Genomic DNA, 17,017 nt, shown 5'->3' on the forward strand with positions numbered 1-17,017 from the left:
GGGCCTGGAGGGGTGGGAGGTGCTGGACTTCTGGGTGGATGGGCCCCTCCACGCCCCACGGTGTCGGGGGCGGTGGTGGCTGGAGGGCCGGGAGGGAGGGAGGGACAGGTGCGGAGGACTCCAGCCTGTGCTGGAGGCTTCCAGGCCCCTCCCTGCTGTCCTTCTTGGTCACAACTGGTCAGAGCTGGGGTGGGGGATGCCCAGGCAGGACAGTGACCTTTCTGAGTGACCTGCTTGAGGTCACAGAGTGAACCTGGGACAGAGTGAGGAATTGAGCCCACCCTCCCAACCCCCCCCCCCACCCCCGCCCAGGGAAGGGTTCTTGCCGCTGGATGTGACATTTAGTATGAGCACTAGCCCCCAGATCCCTTCCTCCTGGAGGCGCTGTGGTGGTGGGGTTTGGCGGGAGGAAGGGCGGGCTGTTGATGCTGCCGTGGCCCCAGGCAGTGTTCTAGAGGTGGGGTTTCACCTTCCCATCCTCCTTTAAGGTGGTTCCCACTGTCCACATTTTACACATGATGGAGCCGAGGCCGACGCCGTGAAGGGGTTTGAGAGGCAGCAGAAGCACGTACCCGTGGAAAGAAATTGAGCAACGATGCAAACATCCAGCTCCCCCTGAGTAGAGCCAAGCAGGTTCCGCTGCTGTGGCTTGGTCAGAATGGAAGCGTCTGCAGCCTTCTAAGGGTTAGCGCATCATTTCTCCCTTATATTTGGACCCGAGGCATCTGCACTGGGCCAGTTTTGGGTGGCCCCCAAATTTCCTCATTAAACCCCACTGCTAGGAATGTGTGTCCAGGGAAATGAGAGCGGCTGTCGGGCTCCCTTAGAAAAGTGACAACACTGAGTCCAGAGTGGACCTTTGTGATGAAGTTGAAGCCGTTGGCTGCCAGCGCCTCTAGCAAGACCCTGTTGTCTTCCCCGAAGAATGATGCCACCCCCTATGACTTCAGACCCCGGGGCCAGATTGAAGGTGGACTTCCCGACCAGCACAGCTGTTCATGAAATGCTCCCAGCTCTTCCATTCCCAGCAGATGGGGTGACGGGGAGGAAGCGGCCATTGCCATGGTTTTGAAAGGAACCAAGAAATTCCTTTATAACTTATCCTGTCTTCAGCCAAATTGGAGGGAGGAAAGGAATTTGGATGTGATATTTCAGACCCGGAAACCCCGTCCTCTTGCACTGCCCCAGGCTCCCCGTCCCTGCAGAGGGACGGGGTGGGGTTCCTCCTCCTGCCCCGCCGTGAATTCCTGATCCATCCCATGGCTCTTGCCATCCTGATGCCCTTGACTCTTTGGCTTTCCTCTCCAGCCCGAGTTTGCAAAGCATCCTCTGTTCAAGGGGACTGTGAAACCCGATGTCCTGTTTTCTGTTCTCTTTATAAAACCACGCTGCCCAGGAGGAAGGGTGGGCTGGGAACCTGGGCAGAGGAAACAAGAGGTGGTCTGCCTCCTCTCTCTCTCCTTTAATCTCTTTTCATCCCCCTGCAGTCCCCACACGCACACCCACCTCTTCTGAAAGCGTCCCAGAATACCGGTTCTGCCAACTAGCGGGGTCAAGCTTTGTTGTGGGAAAATACATATTCATGAGGGCTTTGAGGAGCTTCATTGAAATGCTGAGAGTCTCTGCAGCCAGAGTGATACATAAGCCATCGCTTTATTTGTCCAACACAATGTGAAGGCAATAATCATGTGATGAATGGCTAAAGAAACATTTTAAGTATTTGTTTCGGGGTGATTTCTGATCATCTCATTAGAATTATAATCGGTTCACTTTCCCAGGTATTCAAAGCCTCTCACTCATTTAAATTTCTATACTCTATAGGAGCACCCGTATCATTCCTGAAACCAAAGTAAATTCCTCTCTTTTCTTCTGTTTTATTCCAGAAAGATTTCATCATCAGGAGGGTTTTCGGGACCTTACCAAACCGCTAGTTTTCGGTAAGAAATAAGAGGTAACCTTGCCTGGCTTGAGGTTTTGCTTCTGACGTGTGTGAAACGGGGTTGTTTTACTGGAGGGACGTTGCCCTGCGGGTGGGGCTGGGCAGCTGTCCTAGTTCTTTACCTCCTGGGGAGCTGGGTCTGTAGAATCAGTACTAATCTGAGCACAGAGCATCTGAAGCTGGGGTCTGATTCACAGTCAAGGGCCAATGAGCACTGGGCCCACTGCTGGGCACTTATGTTGTGTCGATGAAAAATTAATCAGTCATTCTAAGAAAGAAGTGGAAAATTTTATGCAAGCCAAATTTGAGGATTATAACCCAGGAAGCGCATCTCAGAAAGCTCTGAGAACTGTTCTGTCCGTTGGAAGTCAAGGCACAGTTATATAAGTTTCTTGAGACGGAGGGCTGCACATCAAATGACTTATTATTGACAGTTTACATGATCCAGATCTAAGCGTCATTGTGACCCCTTACGAGATCAAGAAGAGTGTCATCTTTTAAGGGCTTGTCCTCTTGATGCTGGGGGAGTGTTGCCTTTCATGGTTGAGCGGGTATTTCTGTGATGGGGGAGGTCTGGTCCATGCACAGTGCAGACACACAGCGCACAGTGAAGGGAGAGAGGAGCCCAAAGGGCAGAGAAGATTTTTCGTTTAGATTTTTCTGGTCTTGCCATAAATATGAATTTTATTTCTCAGTTGCCTGGAAGTGATGCCTCCCCCAGGCTCCCCAGTGCACACACCACATCCCCTCCTCATTATACTATGCTTCTGTAAACCACAGTCCTCATGGTGTTACCAAACTCAGGTTCAGCTGCTTGCCACTCAAAAGCCAATCATTCGAGAGGCAAGTGTCAGTAGAAAGGAAAGGTGCAATCTGAGGAGATGGTGGACTCATGTCCAGAGACCAACTCCGAAGATTCTGCTCAGCCAGGACAATCTTTAAAGGGAAAAATGGGGGAAAGAATCTTAGTGCATCATCGAGGCAGGAGGTTGGGTTCTGCATCATTCTGCATTGTGTGCGGACTGGCTGACTCTTCAGATGTTGCCTTGCCCACGTGATCTGCCTGCAGGGCTGCTGCGGGGGTAGAGGGCTAGTTATTCTTTTTTTTTTAAAGATCTTTTTGATGTGGGCCATTTTTAACGTCTTTATTGAATTTGTTACAATATTGCTTCTGTTTTGTGTTTTGGTTTTTTGGCTGTGAGGCATGTGGGATCTTAGCTGTCTGACCAGGGACGGAACCTGCACCCCCTGCATTGGAAGGGGAAGTCTTAACCACTGGACTGCAAGGGAGGTCCCAGCTAGTCATTCTTTAACTACTTAATTCTTCATTCTTCCTTCTTTCTATCTAGGAAAAGAATCGACAGGTTAGGCAAGGCATGGTACACATTCAGGAGAGCCTAAGTCAGGAGTTAGTTTCAATTGCTTCATGATCTCATTCCTATAATTAGGTTTGTAAGGTTTGAGGGGGACAGAAATGGGTAAACAGGAAAGGGGCAAAAGTGCTGCTTTCAATGGATTCCATCATTTATTTGTGTAACTCCCACCAGATTCCTGTTCAGATTGAAAGTAGATACACATCACCAACAATGCATACTGTTTGAAACCTTCCTCTATTACTGGTCTACGAGAAGTCCACCGTTTTGAAATGCCAGGATGCCAAGTAGAAGACTTTAACTCTGATTACAAAGAGCACTCTTTTTTAAAAAAATTTATTTATTTATTTATTTGTTTATTTATTTTTGGCTGCATTGGGTCTTCATTGCTGCGCACGGGCTTTTCTCTAGCTGCGGCGAGCGGGGGCTACTCTTTGTTGCGGTGCACAGGCTTCTCATTGCGGTGGCTTTTCTTGTTGCGGAGCATGGGCTCTAGGCGCATGGGCTTAGTAGTTGTGGTACACAGGCTCAGTAGTTGTGGCTCGTGAGCTCTAGAGCACAGGCTCAGTAGTTGTGGCACACAGACTTTGTTGCTCCGTGGCATGTGGGATCTTCCCAGACCCAGGCTTGAACCCGTGTCTCCTGCATTGGCAGGTGGATTTTTAACCACTGCGCCACCAGGGAAGCCCACAAAGAGTCCTCTTAAGCTTACCAGGGATGAGGGGCGGCCCCGAGTCGCTGCTGCCCTGTGGGTGAAGCTGTCCTGTGGCCCTCATCCCACTTACCCACGGTGGGCTCTTGGCTTCCTCTTGCCCTGGAGGAACTGTAGGAGCAGATTTGCACAGGCTTGTGGGCCAGGTGCCAGCCAAGCACCTGGTACAGGGGAGGTTTGTAGGATATGGGTTCTGGGCTGAAGGTGCTAGCCTCTTCTTCTGGGGCCAAAGACACCCCTGTGGCTGGGTAGTAGGGAAGCTGGTGTATGGGTTGGAGTATGTCTGAAGAAGAGAATGTCATTAGGGGTGAGGAGGCCGAGCCAGGCATGGTGAGCATGATGACCAGAGCAGGTCCCAGCTTCTGGTGGATTCCATGGGTTCTTATGCATTCATGGTGTCGACTGAAAAAAAAAAAGCACAACCTAAAAGTTAAGAATTATGTTTCATTTGGTGGACTTTCTGAGGACTTCAAGCCCAGGCACAGCATCTCAGGTAGCTCTAAGTGACGGCCCTGAAGAGGCAAGGGAGGGGGAGCCAGGACATATAGAAGTGTTTGCAACAAAACCATGTAGTCGGAACATCCAAAGATTACTCTTAACCAAAGAAAACCAGATATGTCAAGTTAAGGAATTTAGTGCTTTTCTATGTATGAGAAGATGCACGAGTCTGGGCTCACTGAAATCATTCCTTTGATGTGCACCTCAGCTATCTGGGGCCAGTATCCTGTGTTTTCTCATCCTAAGTTCCCTCAGGGCTCTCAGTGGGGGCTATGGTAATGGCCGATGGCTTGACGGCCACAGCATCCTTTGTTTGCTGATACCGCAGGCAACATTTTTCATCCACAGTGGGAAGGAGCATTTGCTAGTTGGATGGAGCAGCGCTGGGCAGCCGTCCAGAGTGTCGTATGTAGGGTGGCTTTGGGACAACCAAAGGAGAGGAAAACTGCATTCCTCAACGGGGGAGCTCTGTGCCAGTTCTGAAGATGATGACGACCACCAGTGGAGATGGGATACTGGAGTGTCTAGACAATGGTTCAAAGCCAACGTTTTGCCCCTGGGGTAGCAGAAGAACACAGGCCTTGCTACTTGGAGCTGCTGCGAGATCATTGTTTTGTAAAGCAAGGCAGCTTCATTTATTCCACTTGCTAATCCAGCATCTACCCTACATCTGCGGTGCTAATAGTCACTGTGTTGTGCTTGGGCAGGAATTCCCTCACGTCAAATTGGGGAGCATTCTGGTCCCAAATGTCCTAGATGGATTCCATGGTGGCTTTGAAACCTCATGCCTCAGATTGGGACTTGAACCCAGTCACACCTCGGGTGGGTCTTGAACCCACAGTTTCCCAGCTGAAACTGCACACCTGGTCTCAGGACTTAAGGAGGCTCAGGTTCTTTATGTCTCGATGCAGAAAGACTTCAGCAAGAGGCAAAGTGATAGGTAAGAAGTATATTTATTAACATAGGACGCTTGTGAAGGCTACAAGCGGAGAGGCAAGAGGGCTCTGCCCTGAGGACTAAGTGGGAAAGCAGGTTTATTTAGAGAGATACACACTCCATAGACAGAGTGTGGTTCATCTCAGAAGGTGAGAGGCCCTGAAATATGGGGTGATTAGTTTTTGTGGGCTGGGTAATTTCATAGTTAACGAGTGGGAAAAGGAGGGGCAGTGATTTCTGGGAATCAGACCACCACCCACTTTTTGGCCTTTTATGGTCGGCCTCAGAACTTTCATGGCACCTGTGGGTGTGTCATTTAGCTAATGTATTACAATGAGCATATAACGAAACCCAAGGTCCACCAGAAGTCGAACCTTCTGCCATCTTGAGCCTAGTCGGTTCTAACTGGTTTATGTCATGTCCTCCACGGCTCTGTCATTCTTTTAATGGTTTTGCCCTGCCCCCTCCCCCATCTCAGCTTTGGGAGTGTGGGAGTGGGCACAGTCACAAGGCATTTAAGGGACATAGAACAATCAGCCCCCCTCCAAGGAAGCGGAGGGTGAAACCTCAGAGGAGTTGCATGGTTTTTAATGGGTTTGGGCATAGGAATAAATGAGTATTTTTCTGAACATTTCCTTAGCTGTCAGTCTTCAAAGCTTGTGAATTTACTTTTGTGCTCTCAGCGAAGCCTTTTTCTTCCGGTTTGATTTTCCATTTAGAGTTGTAAACATACTTCAGCCTTAAATAGAGTAGATGCATCAACCGCCCTCCGCTGCGAAAATGCTAAAGAATTTTGGGGGATTCTGGAAGGGGAGGAGATTTTTGTTATAATTGACAGTAGGGATAGCTTGTGAAGGTGTTGCAGGAAGGGTGATCCCTTCCGGGGCCCAAGAGTGGGCTCTTGTCTAACACTCGCAAATGAATTGTCCGAGGAGACACACGTGCTGACAAAGCAGGAGACTTTATTGGGAAGGGGCGCCTGGGCGGAGAGCAGTAGGGTAAGGGAGCCCAGGAGGACTGCTCTGCCATGTGGTTCGCAGTCTCGGGTTTATGGTGATGGGGTTAGTTTCCGGCTTGTCTCTGGCCAGTCACTCTGACTCAGGGTCCTTCCTGGTGGCGCGCGCATCTCTCAGTCAAGATGGATTCCATTCCAGCGTGAGGGTTTCTGGGAGGTTGTCAGGACATATTATGGGTTGGCGTCTCCTCCCTCCTTTCAGCCACTCCCAAATTCTCCCCGTTAGTTTTCGGTGGCAGCACCGTGTTCTTTATCGGCGCCTCCTGTTGTGAGACAACTCAGGCAAGCGGTTATCATCGTTCCTGGCCAAGGCGGGCGGCTTTGGTCAACGGTTCCCTAACAGAGATGTTACTGATGGGGAAGCAGGCTCACAAATGACAGTGAAATTCTGGCCTTCTGGGAGCCCGGGGTCCAGCAGCCACCTCACTCCATCTGCTTTCTAGGGACTGTCCACCATGAAATTGGCTTCTTGAGGATTTTCTTAACGAAATTGGAATTGTCATTGCATTCTGATGGATACCATGGGGCAGTTCTGTTTGTGCCTCTAGGGTATAAGGTATTTCCTTCTTCTGAGCCCAAAAAAGACCTAGTGGAATATTTATGCATCCCGAAATATCATTAGAGTATCAAAATCAGCTGCAAATGACGAGAGGCCGAGCTCTCTTGCCGGTTGCACTCACCCATCTGCAGTGTGACGGGACCGTCATTTAAGTGAATATGCTCATCAGGATTCTCTGCAGAAAAGCATATTTCTTCTGTGAGAGGAAAGTGGCAATGAGATGGATATTTTTAACTGACAGTTTTGCCAGAATGAATCTCTGGGAGGAGAGATCTTCAGAGAGAAGAGACCGGGGTGTATTTATTTTTCTACCACAAGGGAACCATTCTGTAACTTCAGAATACTAATCCTCAGCGTGTGCCTGCTGTCCTTCCACAGGATAACTTTGTGAATATGCTTCCACTCATAGTAGAATTTGGGGGTTGTGTTCTAATTTTTCCCCCCCAGGAAAATTAAATTCTAGGCCTCACTCTTGCTATGATATCTATCCACCAGGCCCTTGATCTGTAAAATGCGTGACTCATAATTATATAAATTCAGTGATCATCCTGAAGGAACGTTGGAAAGATTAATAAGCTGTGTTTATTTTTATTTTTTTTAACATCTTTATTGGAGTATAATTGCTTTACAATGGTGTGTTAGTTTCTGCTCTATAACAAAGTGAATCAGTTATACATATATCCCCATATCTCTTCCCTCCTGCATCTCCCTCCCTCCCACCCTCCCTATCCCACCCCTCTAGGTGGTCACAAAGCACCGAGCTGATCTCCCTGTGCTGTGCGGCTGCTTCCCACTAGCTATCTGTTTTACATTTGGTAGTGTATATATGTCCATGCCACTCTCTTTGTCCCAGCTTACCCTTAAATTTTTTTTTAATTAATTAATTAATTTATTTATTTGTTTATGGCTGTGTTGGGTCTTCGTCTCTGTGCGAGGGCTTTCTCCAGTTGCGGAGAGCAGGAGCCACTCTTCATCGCGGTGCGCGGGCCTCTCACCATCGCGGCCTCTCCCGTTGCGGAGCACAGGCTCCAGACGCGCAGGCTCAGTAGCTGTGGCTCACGGGCCCAGTCTCTCCGCGGCATGTGGGATCTTCCCAGACCAGGGCTCGAACCCGTGTCCCCCGCATTGGCAGGCAGATTCCCAACAACTGCGCCACCAGGGAAGCCCTAAATTTTTTTTTTTTTAACATCTTCATTGGAGCACAATTGTTCTACAATGGTGTGTTAGTTTCTACTTTATAACAAAGTGAATCAGTTATACATATACACATGTTCCCATATCTCTTCCCTCTTGCAGCTCCCTCCCTCCCACCCTCCCCATCCCACCCCTCTAGGTGGTCACAAAGCACCGAGCTGATCTCCCTCTGCTACGCGGCTGCTTTCCACCAGCTATCCACTTCATGTTTGGTAGTGTACATATGTCCATGCCACTCTCCCACTTCGTCAAGCTGTGTTTAAATCATGGGCAAGTCTCAGAAAATACATGAAGTTAGAAGATGTTCATTTGTGAAAATGGCTGGCTCTTAGGATGTCAGCATGCCCTTGCCCAAGTACAAACACATGCCAGTGCTGTGTAAAATCTGGCCAAGAATGGTCCTAAAACATAAGATCCTAAGAAAGACAGAGATATTCCCAGTCACCAGACATTAAAAGAAAACACGAAGTGGAGCTGGTGTAAGAGTGGCGAGTGAGGTTCCTGATGGAAAGTGATGGTTAAGGTTTGTGATATCTTAGTAGGAGAGACAGAATTGGATGGGTGGACAGGGTAGTGAGCCTTGTAAAAGATGCTTACCTGTCTGGGAACCCAGGTGATGGCAGAGATGTGTTATTGACCAGGTGGGAAAGGATGCAGGACAGCGGTTGTCCGCATGGGAAAAGAGCAAATGAGATCCTTACCTCACAGCATACACACAAGTCAATGCTAATAGGACTCAAGACGTAAATGAAGGACATGATGTTAAAATATATAGAAGAGATTTTCTGTATGCCCTTGAGGTAGGAAAAGGTAAGACATACACTTGTGCACAGACACATCATAAAAGACCATTAATATTAGCAACTTCTTTAAGAGAAGGGGCACTAAAGTTTAAAGCAAACTACTAGCTGGAATAAATATCTGTGATGCATTCTCTGTAAGAGATTGGTATTCGGTCTGTATAAAGAACTCTTTCAGATCAATAAGGAAAAAAACAACATAATTGAAAAAAGTGGGCCAATAATATGAAGAAGAAGAAGGTGGGGGTGATAAGGTTTCCAAGCCTGAACAGTGTGTTCATGGCTGTTTGTGAGCTTGCTCTCTACCCCTGCTTCTCTTGTGTTTGAAAAGTTGATAAAAGAAGAGGTTCTGTGGAACACCTCAGTGTAATTGAATGGGGTCCTACTGCTCTCTGCTTACAAAATCAAACTCACAAATGTTGGTAGAAAAAAAAAGTTGTCTTTAATCAGAATGCCAGCAATCTGGGGAGATGGTGGACTCAGTGTCCCCCAGAAAGCACCTCTGAAGATTCTGCTTGGCCAGGAAAGTTTTTAAAGAGAAAAAAGGGGAAGTAATCTCAGTTAATCATGGAGATGGGGGGTCAGAGTTGTCGCGCTCCCTGCTGTGTGCAGGCTTGTCAGTCCTCGTGATCTTTCTTTAGATGCCAACTTGTTCACACAGTTTGTTCACGTGATTACTGATGGGGAAGCTAGGGAAGAGATCTGGTCATCTGTTAACTCCTTATTCTTCATTTCTACGTCTTTGATCTACGGAAAGAACCGACAAGTTAGGCAAGGTATTGTGTGATCAAAAGGTCTGAAAGGTGTGCTTGGGCCGGAGATGCGTAGAGCCTGGGGGTGCCTGGTTTAAGGTTAGTGACAGTATAGCTCTGCTAAAGTGACAAGGAAAGGGGCTTCCTGCTAAAGGTGGTTTCCTGCAAAGAACTGCTTACATCACGTGTGTACTCCACACAACCTCACTGCTCCTGTGTCCCTCTGGCAGGGCTGTCTTGCTCCTTTGCATTGGCTAATAATCCTCTAACTCACTGTAATTGCTGACTTCCTGGGCTGACCATTTTACAGGCAGTTCTGTATTCCTCTCTTCGTTGAAGTGCTCAGGACTTCTTTTTTCTCCCCCAGCTTTATTGAGGTATAACTGGTCTACCAAAAACCTGCACGTGATTTATGTATACACCTTGCTGAGTTTGGACAGATGTATATCCTTGTGTGACTACCACCACAATCCAGGCAATAAACATACCCATTGTGTCCAAAGGTTTCCTTGTATCCCTTTGTTTTTTTGTTTGTTTTGTAGTAAAAACACTTCACATGAGATCTACCTTCTTAAAAATTTTTTTTAGGAACATAGCATCCCTTACTGTTAACTAGGCGCTGTGTTGTGTGGCATCTCTCTAGAACTGATTCATCTTGCAAACCTGACACTTTATATCCCCCTCCACTCCGCCCCCATTTTATTGTCTACCTCTGTCCCATTGACTGTTTCAGATGCCCCACATAATGCAGGCTCCATCCTTCTCTGACTGATGTATTTCACTTAGCATAATGTCTTCCAGATCCCTCCGTGTTGTTGCAAATGGTAAGGTCTCCTTTTTAAAGGCTGGGTCCTGTTCCATTGTCTGTGTAGACTGCATTGTCTCTATCCCGTCATCTGTCGGTGGACATGGGTCGTTTCCATGTCTCAGCTGAGCGACCCGGGCTTTGCCCAGTGGTCGGGCTGGGTTCCTTCAACAGCGGCGTCCATGCAGGTGGTGTTTTCGGCTCTTTCTGGCTCTCTTTTCTATGTGCTTCTCCCCATCTCGATGGACAGGGCTCACAGGCTCCCCTTTCAGGAGCCTCAGTTGGACATGTAAGCCACACTTAAGCCTGCCCTGTGCTTTCCTGCCTGAACACTGATCTCTTTGTGGGCTTGTTCACCCACTTGTTCTGACCCTTCACAGTGTCCACCATGGATCGTCGATGCTCAGGAAACCGGTGATCACTGTGTAGCTCTGATTTCTCACACTTTCAGAAGCTCATTTTCCTCATCTGTCACGTGGGGACTCATGGTCTGGGGGCGTGGTCGTGAGAATGAACCACATCACCGACGGGGAGGGAGTAGCACCTAAAAGCTCCCCACTGCCTTCATTTCCTTCCTTGGAGGAAGCAAAGAGCAGCCTTTCTGATTTGCTTTCCAGCCTTTGTGTGTATGTTCTCAAGTACTTGGAAACGTCTGCTCTGACACCAATTTTTTTTTCTTTTTTTAAGTTGCACGTTAGGAGAGAAAAATTTCATCAACACCTTTTTTAAAAAATGAAAAATGTGTCAAGAAAATAGCACTCCGAGCTGCCACTCTGTTGAGCCCAACATAATTCGTGTGATTAAATGAAAGGAAGTTAGCCATTTCAGTATGTAATTTTTTATTAATGATATTCAGATCCAGTTAATTATATCCAGTTCCAATTAATTACATGAGTGTGTACATTGGTCTTCTCCAACTGTGCTCTGTGGAGTCCCAGGAGATGGTCCCGAAAATAGCAGCCCACATTCAGGTCAGGCTGGGACACACTGTGTGTACCGCCCCCTCTTGGGTCCCAGAGTTCCGTATTAAAGGCCTTGACAAGTCCTGCAAGAAAGCAACTCACTTAGTTCACTTAACACATCATTTTCCAAACTTATTTTTACCATAGGTGCTTCTAGATCCACCAGGAAATGCTACTTGAAGTCAGAACAGTTCTTACACCCTAGCTTGGTCTTGGACTGCCTGATAAACAACGTTTATGTTTATGGAGACATTCCTTAAGTCTCCTCGAGCAACACAGCTGGGGTCTCCCTCATTGTGACAGATTGTCCTGCAAAGAGTTGTGTTTTCATACAGTCTGTGGCTACTGCAGACTCATCTTGGACCAGTCACGTGATCTCCTTCAGTCAGTTTACACATCTGTAGGGAAAAGTGGGGGTGGCATGCCAGCCCTTCAGGGGGGCTGTCAAGGTGAAGGTTAGCCCTTGGAAGTGCCCCTGCCACTCCTGCCTGTGCCCGTCTGTGGCAGAGACCCTCATTCACAAGAAAGGCCAAGTCGTCAACCGTGTCCTGGCCTCAGGGCTCAGATCTGAGACTCAGCTCCTGGTGGGGTCCTCCTAGGAGGTGTGAAAGGGAGCACCTGACCTCCGCTTTGGTGATCAGCCTCCGGGGGATGTGTCCAGTGCTTTGGCGGCCGTGCACCCTGAGTGTGAAGGGAGGTGACGAGTGGACCCCGGGGGAAGGTGGCCCATCAGTGTAGTCGGTTGTACAGGAGGAGGTGAGTCTTGACTGCACATCTCGAAGGGTGAGTGCGCTTTCCTGGGAGAGAGAGAGGGAGGGAGACGGGGAAGGACCGGGGTGGGGGGGCCTGACGGAGGAGCCAGATGATGAGGCAGCAGGGACCAGACTGTCCTGTTTAGGCGGACATGCAGAACCTCAGGCAGGGCTTCACCAGGGGGCCAATGCCAGAGATGAATGTGGAAGTGGGGTGCAGGGGTGAAGCCCTGAGCCCTGGCGATGCCTCGTGTGGCCCTGGGGAGAGATGATGCATTGAAGGCTGTGGGGTGGAGGAGGGGCCCAAGGGGAGACCCTGGGGGAAGAGTGTGGGGAGGGTCCCTCCCGGAGAGGGAGTGGTTGGCGGGGGCAGGAGGTGGGAACTCGGGAGAGAGAAGAACTTCTTTGAGGTGGGAAAGAATTGTTGGATACCTGCTTCAGGAGGGATGGAGGCGCTTTTGAGGGGTGGGTGGAAGCAGGGAGTCAGGCCACGGGTGGGAGTGGACTCGGTGAGGAGCTGCAGGGGCCTGAAAGTGGGCAGAAACCAGGAGGGGCGGGCTCAGGACTCTCAGTGGCCATGGCCACGGCCGGGTGGTGGCAGGCGGGAGACAGAGGAGGATTTTAAAAGACAAAATGTATATAGTCTTTTTCTTTTGCATGAAAACTGTCCAAGCAGGGGGGGAGAGGAGAAAGGGTGTGAACAGAGGGAACAAGGTATTTTTCGGTGAGGATGGAAAATTGATGTTGGGTGTGGGTCAGGGATGTGGGGAGAAGAGGTAGGTGTGAGGTTGCAGCGAGGAGGGAGAGGGACCTGGGTGCTGGTGGAGAGAGCTTCTGATTTTCTGGAGGGAGAAGAATCCAGGCATTTCCAGCTGTGACTCTCTTCTCTCTGGGAGGCAGAGTTAAGCCTGTGACAGCAGAAAGGAATCCCCGTGATGGAAATAACATCCGGCACCTGCGTTAATCTTTTGAACGAATATCTCCAGTCGTGGCCACTGTGCTTTGGGACAGTGGATATGGTTCATCTTAGGTCGATTCTGAGAGTCGTCCCCAAGGACGACCCCCAACATCATTTTCAGCCATGAAGGTGCTGGCATATCTGTGCGGCTTCCCCAAGTCCTGGCTGAGGAAAAGCGGTGCTCCCTGGGACGTTTGTCTGGCTTTTTTGTCGCTACCCTGTCTTGCCAGCCCTGCTTTGGGTCCTGCAGCCCAAAGCGTGGTGGGAGAGCTGGGGAGCTGTTCCAGGCTGAGACCTGGCAGTTGCCAAAGAAAATTAACTCTCTCCTGTGATGCCGTGAGATTTCACTTCAGAAAAATCCATCAGCTTTGGGGACCGATTAGCTTAGAGATAAATCCTAACTTCCTCCCCTTCCCTCAAGCCTCTGGGGGGGTGGGGTGGAGGGGGTATGAAAGCCAGGCTGGAGTTTACAGCATACTGGCTGTGCCCACGTTCATTGCAAGGACTCTGTCGGGCTCTGGAAGCCCCGCTGGCCTCTGTTCCTCCGTGAGGTCCTGTGTGGGCACAGGGCAGCCTGGGAGGAAGGCCCCCTTTGCCTGTGATTTCCCTTCTCTCTGCCAGCTCATTCCTCCCCGCCCCCCCCCCCCCCCCGGCTGATCCAGAGGCAGCAATCGCATCCCTCTTCTGCCCTGTGCCAGACAGACATAGAAGCAGGCTGAATCAGAGCTCCTTCAACTCTGAAGGTAGATGTCCTGATTCCTGCTTTCCAGAGAGGAAGACAGGCTCGTGGACATGAGGTCTTAGACACGCAGAGCTGAGCTGGGCTCTGCCGGGCACAGCGTAGTGAGGGGAGCATGAGGGGAGCATGCATCGTGCCTCCCCGGTGGACCCGGAGGCATCCCATCTCCTGCGGCCGTGGTTGCCCAAGGTCATGGTTACTCCTCCAAGGCAGGAGGACACCCAGAGGGCCCCTGAGGCCCAGCCCTGCTTTGATGGAAAGTTGCTTTGTGACGTGAAGCCTTTTTGTTCTCTCATCCAATAAAGGACTTGGGGTAGGGGCAATGGGGAGTACTTAAGGAGTACAGGGTTCAGTTTTGCAAGATGGGGGATGGATGGGGGTGATGGTAGCATAGCAGTGTGAATGTACTTAATGAAGTATATGCATAACAATGGTCTAGATGGTAAGTTTTATGTAGTGTTTATTTGACCACAATTAAAAAACAAAAGAGAGAAAGAACACAGCACCTATCTGGTAAACTCTGACTGTAACTATGAGGCCAGCCAAGGAGACACTCAGCACATATAGGTTCTCGCTAGGGTTATTCTCCACGCTCTGAGTTTCCGCCTTCCCACCATTCTGGGACTGGTTTCCAGGCTCTCCTGTTTATTTCCCCCAAATGTCATTGTCACTGTCTCTGCCCTTCTTCCAGTCTCGCCCAGGTGGGAGGCTGCTCTCTAGGGTGGTTTGACCAGGATGCAGTGTGTTTGTGTATGTGTGTATGTCTCTGTGTGTATTCATCTGTATGTGTATGTGTGTGTGTGTATTTGTGTGTATTCGTCTGTATGTGTATGTGTGTGTATGTATTTGTGTGTATGTGTGTGTATGTGTATGTCTCTGTGTGTATTCGTGTGTATTTGTGTGTATGTGTGTGTATGTGTCTGTATTTGTGTGTATGCGTGTGTGTATGTGTGTATGTCTCTGTGTGTACGTGTGTATGCGTGTGTGTGTATGTATGTCTCGTGCGTGTGTGTATGTATGTCTCTGTGCATGTGTGTATGTGTATGTATGTGCGTATGTGTGTTGTGTATGTCTCTGTGTGTATGTCTCTGTGTATGCGTGTGCGTGCATGTGTTGGGAAAGCTGGCTGATCCTCCTCCCAGGTGCTGGGCTACCTAAAGTGACCCAGCCTGGGGACCCTCCCCAAGTGCCCTTTGCCCCGCAGTGCACCAGGGGCTCTAGAACAGACACTGGGAAGCCTGACCCACAGAAGTTAGGGAAGCAGGCAGAGCCCCAGGTGGAATCTGAAGAAAAACCTTGAAAGACCTGCCCCTGCCCATAATATGGTGCCTTCTCTAGTCTCATCCCGATTGTGTCCCCTCCTTCACTATGACAGTCCACACCCTGTAACGACCAACTGGACTTATTAACAGAAATGACTGAAAGTGGGGAGGGGGAGGCTTTGGAGATGCACGTTTTTAAAGCGTTTGTTTTGAATTGCGTAGTGTGCATGTTATAGGCCATAACATATTTTAAAAAGTAGGCACTAGTAGATTTTATTCCATTTGCAATTTAAGGACAAAAAAAGCTGTATTACAATATGGTACAGTTTCTGTGAAGAGATTGTTCCCTAGTGTCTGTCATACTGGAGGCTAGTTTTCTGCCCTTCAGAACATGTTTTTATTTTTTTATTTTTTAAATTTATTTATTGAAATATAGTTGATTTACAGTGTTGTGTTAGTTTCAGGTGTACAGCAAAGTGATTCAGCCATATATAAATATATATGTATTCTTTTTCATATTCTTTTTTATTATAGGTTATTACAAGATATCGACTGTAGTTCCCTGTGCTATACAGTAGGTCCTTGTGGTTTATCTGTTTTTTTATATAGAACATTTTTTTTAAAATAAGCTCTTTAGTTGAAATATAACAGACAGAAAAGTACAAACATTCTAAGTGTTTATTGCCATGAATTTTCTCAAACTGAACACATCTGTGTAACTACCACCCAGACAAAGAGATAAAGCATCACCAGAACTCAAGAACCGCCCCCACCCCAGTGTCCCCTCCCAGCCACAACCTTCAATACCCAAAGGGAACTGAATCCTATCACCAAATATTTTTGCTAATTTTTGGAGTTTTCATAAATGAATTTCTACCACATGTACTCTTTTGTGGTAGCTTCTTTCACTCAACGACAATCATTCATAGTTGTTGCATGTGCAGTAGTTCCTTGATTGTCACTGTCAGATAGTTTTACATTGTATAAATATATAAAAATTTATCCATTCAGCTTTTGCTGGACATTTGGATCTTTCCCAGTTTTGGGTCATCGTTGTTGCTGAGAACATTCTTATACATTTGGTGTGCATCTGGTTGCATTTCTATTGTGTATCTACCAGGGATGGAATTGGTGGATCATAGGATATGGGTCATGTTTATATTTTAGTGAGAACTACCAATCAGATTTCCCAAGTGGTTGGAACAAATACACTCACACCAGCAAGGCTAAGAGTTTCATTTGTTCCACATCTTTGCTAATCACTGGCTTGTCAGTCATTTTAATTTTAATTCAGGTGGATGTACAGTGGGATTCTTTGGTTTTCATTTGCATTTGACTGAAGACTAATTTCAGTACCCTGTTTTGAATATTTTTATTGTTCTTTTGGATTTTTATTGTTCTTTATTGTCTTCTTTTGCGAAGCTCCTGTCTTTTGCTCGTTTTCCTGTTGGGTTTTCTTTATCTTTGAGCTGTGTAGGATTCTTTTTTTTTTTTTTTTCACACACACACACACACACACACACACACACACACTGTATTTTATTTTTACAAGAGATGAATAGACTGACACCAAGCATTGTACATGGATGACCACAACAAAAGCAACAATGATTGCAATTACCAAACATGAAACACACTCATACTATGTCATAATATTGACCTTCAGTCCAGTAATCCTCCACTGTAACAGCTCCTTTACTTTGCAGTGAAAATTGATTTGTATATTCTTTGCCTCTGAGTCCTTGTGGGATTTTTTTTTTT

General features: G+C 48.0%; 1 protein-coding gene across 1 annotated transcript in view; it reads left to right on the plus strand.

The window, feature by feature from the left end:
• Positions 1–622: 622 nt before the first annotated feature.
• The window catches only part of APBA2 (amyloid beta precursor protein binding family A member 2), a 126,209-nt gene continuing 109,814 nt past the window's right edge, over positions 623–17,017 (plus strand). Inside the window, exons 1-2 of the mRNA XM_068538127.1 lie at positions 623–684; positions 1,884–1,937. The gene's annotated coding sequence lies outside the window, so the exon portion shown is untranslated. The remainder of the gene's footprint in view (positions 685–1,883; positions 1,938–17,017) is intronic.

Source organism: Eschrichtius robustus, chromosome 1, assembly GCF_028021215.1.
Source record: "Eschrichtius robustus isolate mEscRob2 chromosome 1, mEscRob2.pri, whole genome shotgun sequence".
In the NCBI taxonomy this organism is placed as follows: Eukaryota; Metazoa; Chordata; class Mammalia; order Artiodactyla; family Eschrichtiidae; genus Eschrichtius; species Eschrichtius robustus.